The following is a 12418-nucleotide window of genomic DNA, read 5'->3' as shown; positions in this document are numbered from 1 at the left end:
GCTGAGCTAGTCAGTGGTTCTACCTGGGCTGACCTAGCAGTGGCAGTTATGTTATGTTTTTGCTGGGGCATGGTGGGGACTGTTTGGTGGGTAAGTTTATCCCATCTTGGTTTGGTACCGGGTGGTCCGGTGTGGGTATGGGTCTTGGTGGTGTCTGCTCTGTTGCTCCCCCATCAAATGCGGGACCTATTTCCCCTTCGTCACACTCCCTATCGGTGACTGCTGCCTATGCCCGCCAGTGTGTCTGGGGCTAGGTTCTAAGGTGTGTGACGGCTCACTCCCAGGGGCTGCTTGGCGGGGCCTGGGCCCCCTGGCTTTGTTGAGCCTCTTCCATGGGGTTTGTGTGTCCCCGGGTCTTAGGTCTCTGGGTCCACAGGCGGAACTGCTCCGGCGTAGCCGCTGCCGTCTGGGCCTGTGGTCTTATTCCTGCGGCCCCCTGGTGCTTCTGCACTGTGGTAGCTGGGTGGTTCCCCCAGGTCTCTCCTAAGCTCTATTCTGGAGGGGGTGCAGTAGTCCTCACAGTGGTCCTCCAAGTGCTCCCGTGCTCTGGGAGGCCTTTGGGTGTCTGCGGTTCCAATCTCCTCCATGTCTGCCTGTGATCCTGGGAGGTAGGTCTGTGGCTCCTCACGGCCACTATTGAATATTCTTATGGAGAAACCTTATATACACATACTTATATATGCAGGTGTAGAAGCAGAATTCTAGGGTATTATGTTGTATTCTTTTTATATCCTTCTTTCTTTACTCTATCCTTATCTCCTTCTCTCTCTTTTTACTTTTTGCCCTATCTCTCTCCCTTTCTTTTTTTCCCTTTCTTTTGTGTCTCTGTGTCCATTGTATTTGAAATAATCCCAAAGCCATTCCTAAAAAAGTTCTTTACATATTATACATCAAGCGGAGCATTATAGCGATAGCTGTAACGCTCCACTTGTGAACATAAATCTGTTGAGCTTCTTCTTGGCACTTGGCATAACAATTCTGAGTGCAACTCAGCTGGACAAGACACAAAAAAAAAACCCAAAACATTTAATTCGGGGCCCCATTTTCAGTTAAATCAATCCTCCACCAATCACCATAGCATTATTAATATATATTTTAAAAGTTGTTAACCCTGAATGTTTGCATGTTGACCATATAACACCTCTAAATATTATTGTTTAATATACCCCTCACACCATTGTGCAGAATACACAATTTGGTCAGCACAAAAGCCAGGCTGCCATGGATCCTTTTGGATAAAAGATTTCACCAATTGAGACTCGCAGCTCCCACGCACCATGTATACAGCACTAGTTCGTCCTTGCCACAAGTTTGCTCAAGATTAACTCACCATGGCATGACATATACTTCAATTTGAAAGTTAAAATTTTAACTTGACCTACTTTCTGATTAGTTCAGCTGATATTTACTTGACCCCTTGGGAGTATGCATGGAGCTGATCCCTAAATATGCATTAAATAAAAAATAAAAAAGAGATAGTGACACATGGCAAAGTTACATACCCTGTCCTAACCCAGCAGAACACTATAAATCCCATTCTTTTGATCACAATGAACATGCAGTATTTACAATGGGGGTTAAAAAATGGATACACACACTTCAAACATGTGTGTTAAGGTTAGTTTAGCGAAGGACCTCGGAATGCAGACGAGCAGGCAGTATGACGGTGAATGAAATGATTTAATTAACAAAAACTTACTACTGAGGGTGATGGCAAAAACAGACATGGGCAGGCTAGCAAAACAGGTTTGGCATGATCAAAAAGGACAGACATGAAAAGAGACAGTGATCCAAAAACCAAGACATGAGCATGATCGAGACAACAAGTCATGAGCATGATCCAGAAAATGTTTCCGCGCCGAATGACAGAACAGGTGTGTATTTATGGAGTGTGAACCAGGTGAAGCAAGAAGACAGATTAGCTAGGTGCAGGTGAACCGAATAAAGTTGATTGACAGGACAAAACGTGACTTGAGCAGAACAAAAATCCAAGGATACAAACTAATAGAAATACAACTAGAAAAACATGAAACTAAAGCATAACCAGGAAAATAATAAACAGAAAAACTATTCAAAACACTTGTGACAATGTGATAAGATCTGATGTTCCACAAAATCCTCTACATTTCTCACATTTAGACCTAAAACATTTTTTGATGTGAAACAATGAGAATGGAAACAGAGTGCATTGCTAGCACTGTTAGCTGTAACAGCAGCCTCTATATGTAACTTCTGGATTGTAAATATTCATATCTCGTGACAGTCTACAGACTCCCAACATTTAGGACTCTGAGTACATTTAGGAATCAAGTAAAAAAATAAAACTTCTGTTTTATAGTTAAACTGGTCAAAATATGACATCCAGCGACATAAGACCATGCTGTCTGAAACAACGAACAGATCAGTGGCCTTAGTCTGATATCTGATCCAAGGACAATAGTGTCAGTACCATTATGGGTGTTGGATCAGATCAGCCACATCTCTAATGATTAAAACTTGTACATCGGTCCAGAAATTCTAAATTTAAATTCCTTTAAAATTTCTGTTCATAATGTTTTGATGCAAAATTTAAAATAATTTTCATAAATATAAATAAAATGTCATCTGTGAGGAGTGAAAGCCTCTTTGGGCCCCCTGCTGACCTAAGGGCCATGAACAGCACCGTTGTTTGCTTTTGACTTTGCCTAGTTCTTCTCTGTACAAATGGACCGAATGAAAGCAGCTCTTTGGAGATGACTTCTGAACTAAATAAGTCACGCTCATGAGACTCTTTGAGAGACGCAACGGCAGAGTCACGCGGTCTGCTCGGTCAATCCATAGAGCTCAACACAGAGCTATCTTTTCATAGATGGGACAGCCTGAAGCCCTGAAGGCAACAGGGAATGTGTTCAGATGAATTAGATTGTGCCTCAGAAGAAAGAATCTCCTGTTGTTTATCTGTATTCAAACTACAGCTACAAATCAACAAGTGTTCAAGCTAAAACTCATGGATAATGTGTGCAAGACAGTACCCAAATATTTGCAGAAGGTTTATTTGAGCATCAAGACTATATTAGAATGCAAAATGCTCTGGATAATTGCTTGAATGCAGGTTAATACTTATGGAGAATTTTGTTCAAGTCCTGCAAAGGAAATAAATTTGTATGACAACAATGCTCCTTTGACAGCAACATAGAATTTTATGTCTGGGTTTAATATGATTATTCTAATTTGCCTCATAAAGATACAGCTTCATGACACAATTTTACACAGGAGAATGACACATTTCCAGAAATATGTTAGTGATCTGCCTAAATTATCCAGCATACTCTGTACATATGAATAATTTTTGTTTCTCTCTGCAGAATTGAGTAAAAATTTTTTGAAGTGGTTACATTTCCTTGATGACTTCAAACTAAAACTGCCCCCCCTTCCTTTCACTTGGCCAGAACAGCATCTTTGGCAGTTCCCAGACGCTGGAGCAGCACATGTCAGGATCTGGTCTCTGTTATTTATGAAGCCTCTCAGCCCCCAGCTGCTCTCTGCAGCACAGATGCAGGTGGGCTTTCATTATTGAAGATGTTCTTCCACTTCTTATTAGATCTCAACCTCACAGAGTGCATTAAGGAATTGAATCTGGACAGAGAGGCAGCAATATTTGATGGTCTGACATTGCACCCCCTGGAGTTCTAAAATACAGTTCTGCCACACATTAGCTAAATTGTTTGTTCTATTCAGTTTCCAGGAATAGGCTAAGTATTATGTTTGCACTCCAGCAGACGCCCTTTTAACCACACACAACCACAGAATAAAATCCTGTCCTGTATTGATTTCTCTTAGGTGCTCAGGAGGACAAATCTGAGATGAGTTATCCAATCATTTTAGTAGAAAGACCAATGATACCTATTTCATCCAACTCTTGAAACTGTTATGTGATGCTTTCAAATTTGTCTCTTCTTTGGTAGACATATACATTATTAACAACCACTTTGTGCATACATGCAAAAACCACAACCAGTGTTTTTATCAGCTGTTTTTTTTTTTTTTTAAGATCATATTTAAGAGTAGACCAAATGCACATTGAACAAAATGTACAATTAAAGATGGACTGAGAAACTGACTGTTGACTGGACAGTTTTCTCTTGGCTGGCTATATCTATCTGTTCCGTTTTTGTTTTGAAAGAATAGTGAAATCCTGTTTAACTGCAGAGCTGTGTAACGCTGACAGCTATCTGTCAAACTCACAGTGTGAAACTGCTTCATGCCCAAATATAAATAATTAATAATAGATAAGGATTGAAAAGTTGTACAGACAACTCAGTCCCATATCCACCAGAAATGTACTATATTTCTGGAATTTGAGTTTTTCGAGTTCAAGTTTAAATGTATACAGTAAGAGAGATAATGTTGTGTTTTATTTATAGTTGTTTAGAGAAGCATCGGCAAATCAGAGCTTTTAAAGATCTGTGATCAGAAATCGGCCACAAAATCTCTGATGCTGATGATGATCTTTTTATTTACACAGGGACAATGCATAACGTTTCATTTACCTTTTTTAAAAGCAAAGATGAATGGTGACAGGTTGTAGCAGAAATGCTAGTTCCCACCTGTAGTCCCTGGACAGGTTGATGTTATTTTAGTACATTTCTAGGGACTATTTTAAATGTAACTCTCGACCATTTTGCTACAGAAGGAACTTGCAAGAAAAAACAATTGTTGTTCTGTATCTCTGCACCAAAGAGACAAATGCTGTGTGTTTAAACTCAGCAGTGGACTAAATGCAACAAGAGATTTTTGTAGTCTGATAACAACAGTGAAGAACGGGTGTCCAGCCAAATGGCATCAGCACTTGGCTTTTGCCTTAATTCTTATCTTCTTATCATGAAGACAGTGCATCTATCCGGGGCAGCATGGTGCAATTAGGCATCTTGGTGAATAATGGTGCTGTCACACACAATCGCTGCCTCAGCACCAAGCAGGCGCCCACTGTACTGTACTTGTTGAGAAGAGTCTTTGTGCTCAGAACTGGCCTCGTCTTGAGCGGGGTCCGCTTTTATTACCGTAAAACCGTCCACACATACATACACACACATACATACACACACACACATACACACAGACGCACACACACACACACACACACATACACACACACACACACACACACACACACACACAGACGCACACACACACACACACACACACACACACACACACACACACACACACACACACACACACACACACACACACACACACACACACACAAGACACCAGTTGTCTCCTCATCTGGACACTTTCTGCCATATGCTGGGTTTAACAGCACAGACAATTCATGGATATTATGGCTTCAATAATATGCGCACAGAAGATTTAATATACAGACTACGTCTAACATCAGTGTTTAAAATATAAAAGATTATGAGTGCATGAATTGAAAGAACCAACAATGATCTGATTTATTTCGGTCGGTCTGGATCAACACAAGTTCCTCTCTTATCTCATCGTTTTTTTTAAAACATATTTTAAGAAATAACAAAAAAACAACAACTAAAATGTCACTTTTCACCAGATATATTGTAAATTAGGTACCAAAACGTCCACCTACCCGTCTTCACGAAGGCTGCTGTTCCCGCTGAACTATTCCGCTTGGAGATGCGTTTATCGGCCTTTGTATCCACATATAGTCCGGTGACTCGGAGGTGCAGAGCGGACTGTTCTCCCGGCGTGTCAGCAGACTGTAGTGCAGGGCGCCTCTGCGCTGAGGAGGGAAACACACACACACACACACTCACCCCCCCTCTCTCTCTCTCTCTCCCACACACACACACACACAGAGACTCACACACAGATATGCGACCGACGCGTTTACTCCAACTAACACCAATAGTCTGGGAAGAAAAACAAAATCTTAGGCTTCAGCTGGTTTCTGTCATATGCTCTGTTTGAATTCCCGCATCTGCCGGTGAATTGGTACGGTGTGTGATCCCTCCTGTCCAAGCAGGATCACGACCTGGGAGCGCGGCGCACTTCTGTTGTGCGTCGCAACTCAGCTCCGCACATTCAGGATCAGTGCTGGACGTTTAACAGCAGTCCGCTAACAATAAGTGCGTATTTTACACAGGAATGTTGTAATATTTAGAGGTTCGGACCATTTTATGTCCACGGTCAAAATGTTCTTATTTTTCTGCTCTTATATTTTTACTACACAAAATGACGTTCATGTGTACGTCACAGATATTACTTATATATTACAGTGGTATACAGGCTTAAATGTACAAACCTGAAATGCAAAGTCCCCTCCACAGCTTTTGAAATTTTATCAGATCAGCAACTTTCTTTCACTTGGCGCCATCTACTGTATCTCTCTATGTATTGCATCTCAGTCAAGGTTGCTTTAATAGCAGCTTTGTTGTATCTGGTGTCTCATCTTCTCCTTCCATAGATTGTCTATAGGGTTTAGGTCAGAACTGTAAGCAGGCCACTAAAGCTGTAATTCTAAGATAATTAAAACAAATATTGGTGCTTTTGGCAACATGGAAAATCAAATCTACATCTCCATAAAGCTTGTCAGGAGATGGAATCATGAAGTGCTCTAAAGGTTTAGGAAAACACAGTGGGCCAACAGCAGCAGATGACTTGGCACCCCAAATCGACAGCCCACTTACACAGACGTCTGACATAGTTTGTGGTTCAGGAGAGGCTTAACATCAGGAACGTGACAGTTGTAGCCCATGTTCTGGATACATCTGTACTTTGAGGCTCTGAAGGCTTTTCTCCAGATGAAGTCCACAACTTGTAAATCTCCTTTAAACCCTTGGATTGGTGTTTCTTCACAGTTATTCCAAGGATAACCCTGTTGCTTGTGTGCATTTTCCTGACAACCTTTTTCCTTCTAATTGTCTCTCTATTACTATGCTTGATACAGCACTCTGAAACAGCCAGTTTTTTTAGCAATGACCTTTTGAAGCTTACCCTCCTTGTGAGTGGAATCAATGACTTCTGGACAAGTATCAAGTCAGCAGTTTTCCCCATTATTGTGTAGGTCATTACATGCTCTGCATTAAAAGGCAAGATAAGTTTATTTGTATAGCACATTTCAGCAACAAGACAATTCAAAGTGCTTAGCATGATGACAAAAGAAAACATTTTAATAAAATACATTGCAGTGGCAGGCTGCATGGTGACGCAGTTGGTAGCACTGTTGTCGTGCAGCAAGAAGGTCCTGGGTTCGATTCCCGGCTGGGGGTTTTTTGCATGTTCTCCCCGTGCATGCGTGGGTTCTCACCGGGTACTCTGGCTTCCTCCCACAGTCCAAAGACATGCCTGTTAGGTTAATTGGTCTCTCTAAATTGCCCTTAGGTGTATGAATGAGTGTGTGTGTGGTTATTTGTGTGCTGCCCTGTGATGGACTGGTGACCTGTCCAGGGTGTTCTCTGCCTCTCGCCTGTAGACTACTGGAGATGGGCACCAGCTTCTCTGTGACCCACTATAGAATAAGTGGTAGAAAATGACTGACATTGCAGTGGCACAATAAAAGAAAGAAAATAAAAGTAAAGAAAAGTTGGACTACAGATTGAAATGAATGACCTTTTTGTAAAATCGTAAAACATATAAACCTTCTGCAGGAAAATGTACATCTTTAACCCATTCATTGATGCACTCGGTGCTTTTTGGTCCATATGTTTTCACAATGAAATCAAACATTTCTCCCTGAGGAGGAGATAATTCATTAGAACCCTTCTGGCCCATTACACATAGGTAATGTGGTAATATTCCTTTAAAACCTGTCCACGTTTGGATCAAGAGTCTGAACCTTCTCGGTGCTCTGTAATCTTCCTCCTAACTATTGTTAGGAGAGCCTAGCTCAACCACGTTCAGTCGGGGAGGGGGGTCTTTTGCAGTGAACTGCCTCTCACTGCACAAAAACAAAATCTTTTTTATTGGTTTGATGTGATAATAACATTTTCTGAGAAACTGGATTTTGGGTTTTCATTAGCTGTAAGCCATAACCATTAACATATATCACTATACTGTATGTTTAATGGAGTTATAGTTTCAGAAAAATGTAGGATTTATAATGGCACTATTTACGTTTTGCTTAAATTCATTTAATCCTTACCAATCAGTGTTTTTCCACAGCATATTTGGTTTATGCAATTGTTTTCCTTTTAGTCAATGTCAGTTTACAAGAACTCTTTTTTTTTCATAAATGTCCATTAGTAGTCCAAACCTGACAAGATATTTATGAACATGATGAGTTTATAAATATTTAATTATTTAATAAATAATTAAACTATTAGATTTAATGATTTATTTTAATGTCTTCTGGAAGGACTATGAAATAAAGAACCTCTGTAAATTGAAAAACTTGTAGCACAAATTTAAATTTATAGTGGATTTTCATAAAATCTCTATAAGAGAGTTGGACCTCGACCACAGGCTTTCTGTAGCTGTCAACAATGCTCTGGCATAGTTCTGGCTGAACATTTAACCACTCTTCTTGGCAGAATTGGTATCATAGTTTCCTGAGTCCGTATTCTCAAAGATTCTCAGAGTCCTCTCAGAGAGCTCCACTATTAGCCTATAAATTCCTGTCAAGGAGTTTTAGCTTAAGATTGATTCAACTATCTGCCGAGAGCGACTCTGAGCCGACAGAAATTCCTATTTTAGTGAGGAGGTGTGGTTGACCCCGTTGCTAGGTGTGACACTGTCTTCTAAGAGCTGTGATTGGTTGTGACAAACCCCAAAAACAAAACGAAACAAATGCACTCCTAATAATCAATGAAGAATAATTAACCAATTATACAATTTGGACTGGATTCAGAAATGTGTAAATCATGATAATAAAACTAAGCTAAATTAAATTAATTGTCACACAGCATCAACATGTTAGAACGTAGCTTAATTACATGCTTATCATTTTTTTTTATTTGCTTGTTATTGTGTTTACGTGCCATGCTGGTCATTTTACTACTTTGTCTTTTTGATATTAAGGTAGACACTCACCTTTTAGCATTTTATTGTGATTGCCTCATTGCATAAAGAGGTTTGGTTTGGTAAAATGACCAAAACAAAACGAAATAAAGGTGGAGAAAACAAACTGAAAGAGGAGCAGAGCCTGCTCATGAAGGAGAAGAGAGGATTGTTGAAAGTTAAATTTGTTCCTGCAATCATGGTGCGAACAAAAAGGCATTGCTGAGTGATTAGTGTGTTGTTCCCTCTGCTTTCACACACCACCCTGGAATGTGAGCAGCGCTGGTACCACAGGTTTATTTATCCTTCCTAATATTAACTTACTAGAGGTGCACCTTTAACCTGTCCTGCTGCTGAAAATATTTAATTTTGCCCTTGGAGAATGAAAAGATTAATCTTATCTCTATATTAATAATTGTATGATTGTTATATTAGTTTATGAGCTCCTTTACTCGACTATTGGGGCGGATCCCTGCACATTCGAGCCAGTAGATTTTTATTAATTCACTGTTTTTCATTGTTTGGACAATATCTCTCTTTTCTTTTCTCCAACATCTTTCCTGCTAAGGACACTCTTAGGCTTTGTAAATAACTTTTATCTTACAGAGAAAAAATTCTGGGACATATCTTCAAGAAATTCCAAGAAATGTCTTAGAATGACCTCACTAGGAGCTAGTTTAGTCTTAGGATTCTTTGTGAATACAGACCCTGGCTTTTAACCATATTCCAAAGGGTTTTTGAAGGGGTTGAGATCATCATTTGTTCCTACAAAAACTGGTGTTTGATGTGTATTTGGGTTCATTGTTCTGCTTGAACACCCAGTGGTGTCCAAGTTTCAATGATCTGACCCAAACAGTCAGCAACTAATGAAAGAAAATTACTGTTTTGGAGCTACAAGACTGAAGTATATCATAAATTAATAGATGGTGAAACTCTAGTGTCACCTTCCAAAGTAAAGCCAATTTTACGTTACCGTGGTCTGAGTGCCGACCAAGAAATAGGCCCCCGCTTTACAACAGAAACTGTTAGCTGCCTCTATGGATAAACAGCTTCGGAAGAAATGTTTTATGATGAGATAAGCCACCTGAGCCACAATGACAAGAAAAATGTTTGTAAAAGTGAATCTGAGACTTTCAAACCGAAGAACATGGTACTGTCAAGCATGGCCAGTCCCTGAAGTTGAATTGAAATGGACTGTTGTATGATCTTTGAAAAAGAATAGTTCAATTAAAGGCCCCATATTTCTATAACATTCTTGCTCATGATGAGTGCATGTAAGCTTATCATCAGAACATTAACAACAGTACCAAAACACATGATTAGGTCTGTTAAACTGCAGCAGAAATGCTCCTGCAGCAAATTCTCTTCCAACACAGTCGATCAATAATTTAAGGACTCTGAGCCACACATCTTTACAGCTCCCACTGCTCTCGTGCGAAAAAAGAGCCATCTGTGTAATGTGAACATCACATTGCCATCAATTTTACAAAGAATCCCAGGTGTCTCTCATTCGCGCAAAGAGATAAAAAATGAGGGGACAAGGAGCTCTGTTTTCTCATATTGCTAGAAATCCTAATAATTTCTGATTTTTTTTATGTCTTCTATGTAAGTTGTTAGTGTGCAGCATTTGTGAATTTGATGGTGACATTTAATTTATATTTGAAAGACTGAGGCACAGCAGTAGAGACTTGATTACTGCAAAGAAAAACAAAAAAACAAACACAGTTGGTTAAAGTTATTAAGTGTTTATTTCCCAAAAGCACAAAAGAGCTGCTGGCTTTCAGCACGTTTCAAACCCATATGCTATGTCACTTTCTGAGATGAAAGAGATGCAGTTATTGCTGCAGTCAGACGGATCAAAACAGGTGAGAGGACGCAGTGGCAGAGACAACCCAGATAAACAGGAAAGTGTTTTATTAAACTGCAGGCTTAGAGGTCCAGGTGACACATAAAGTATTACAATTTTTGCCACACTGCACAACAAAGGCACATCAAGAACAAGACTGACACAATCTGCACAACTCCTGGTGAAAGACAGTTTGCATTAGAGTCCATGTATTAAGATCTAATAGAAATTCAAAGTTTTTCACGGGCATAACTTTACAACCATCTGCCTAACACCCTGACCTGTTTAGACATCATTAATACAGTCATGAAAAGTACAACAGTGCTCCACCTTAGCCAGCAACGTCATTAAACTCTTTCAATTCGTGAATATTTAAGGACAAATCAACATACATACATACAAACAAACATGGGAAAACATTTGCTTTTAAAAATACTAATTTTAGTTGCATTTTACAGGAAACAAAGTTATTGCAACCCTTTTGCTTGCACCTTAGTACTATCACAGTGTCCCATTAGTGTTTTGAATACCTGCTCAGCAGCTCAGATAACTGATCATAGGTGAGGTGTGTAAGTGAGACAGATGGGAAAATGCAAAGACAATAGCTGTAAGCTAACTGCCTGAATAGCAGAGTTAGAAATATTATAGAAATTGTTGCATAGCCAAGTTGCCTTTCTTTTTCTCCTTTTTTAATGATGTCTCACTCGTTGGATCTGCATTAGGATCAAGGAAAGAAGAAACCAGAGATCTTGTTTAATATTTAATTTAATTTTCACTATGTTCAAAGAAAACAAACAAAAACCTCAAAGTATTCTTTAAAGCAACCACTGTCAAATTGTATCAACTGTGGAAATATATTATGTGTGTGCATTATTACTATGTTCAGTGTGGGAAATAAAATGTATAACCTGTGTTCATAACCATTGTGTGGCCTGCAGAATTGTTATTGCACAAACTTGGCCTTGAGTGTGATGAAGCAGAAAAATACTGAGAACTGTAGGGATGTGAAAAGATTAACTGGCAGAGTACTCCCTTCTCATATCAGTAGAAAAACAGGGTGCAGGTGCAGGACAATGACTGTCTAAATATGGTAAGCTGGAAAAGTGTGTACGTGACTACATGTGAGAAAAAACTGTAAACAGGGCGCTGCCCATTTTAATGTGTGTTTTAATAAAAGCAATGAGCCCAGTGAGAAGCTCCGAAGTCGTCTCGGTGTGTGTCCTGATCACATGAGAGCTTCCACTGGGTCCAGGTACTTTGAATGACATACAGCTGTCTCCGTGTGATTTATTCTAATGTGTTGTGAATTCCTCTAGGTTACGGTGAATAAATGAACGCGCAGAAGGCCCCTTTAAAGGGGAACTTCAACACAACTTAAGTGAAAAACAAACTATTACTCATCGACAATACAATATTTCATATATAATGGTAAAGGGAGCATAAACTAGTTTTCAAATTGGGGCCAGGTAGAGGGGTGGGGTGGTATATGTGCACTGATTATCTTGGGGTAGCAACCCAAAACCAAAAGTAAATATTTAATTTGAAGAGAGTCAGATCATGTGGATCTCTTCCATTCATATTTATTTAGTTTCAAGTCTCAAGACACTCTATTCTTGT

General features: G+C 39.6%; 1 protein-coding gene across 1 annotated transcript in view; it reads right to left on the bottom strand.

Moving 5' to 3' along the window:
- The window catches only part of LOC124874744 (poly(rC)-binding protein 4-like), a 61526-nt gene extending 55471 nt beyond the window's left edge, over positions 1–6055 (bottom strand). The window contains exon 1 of the mRNA XM_047376240.1: positions 5588–6055. The gene's annotated coding sequence lies outside the window, so the exon portion shown is untranslated. The remainder of the gene's footprint in view (positions 1–5587) is intronic.
- Between the last annotated feature and the right edge of the window lie 6363 nt (positions 6056–12418).

The sequence above is a fragment of the Girardinichthys multiradiatus genome, chromosome 1 (assembly GCF_021462225.1).
Source record: "Girardinichthys multiradiatus isolate DD_20200921_A chromosome 1, DD_fGirMul_XY1, whole genome shotgun sequence".
Taxonomy (NCBI): Eukaryota; Metazoa; Chordata; class Actinopteri; order Cyprinodontiformes; family Goodeidae; genus Girardinichthys; species Girardinichthys multiradiatus.
The sequence above is the reverse complement of the archived record's forward strand: the minus strand, read 5'-3'. Positions and strand labels throughout refer to the sequence as shown.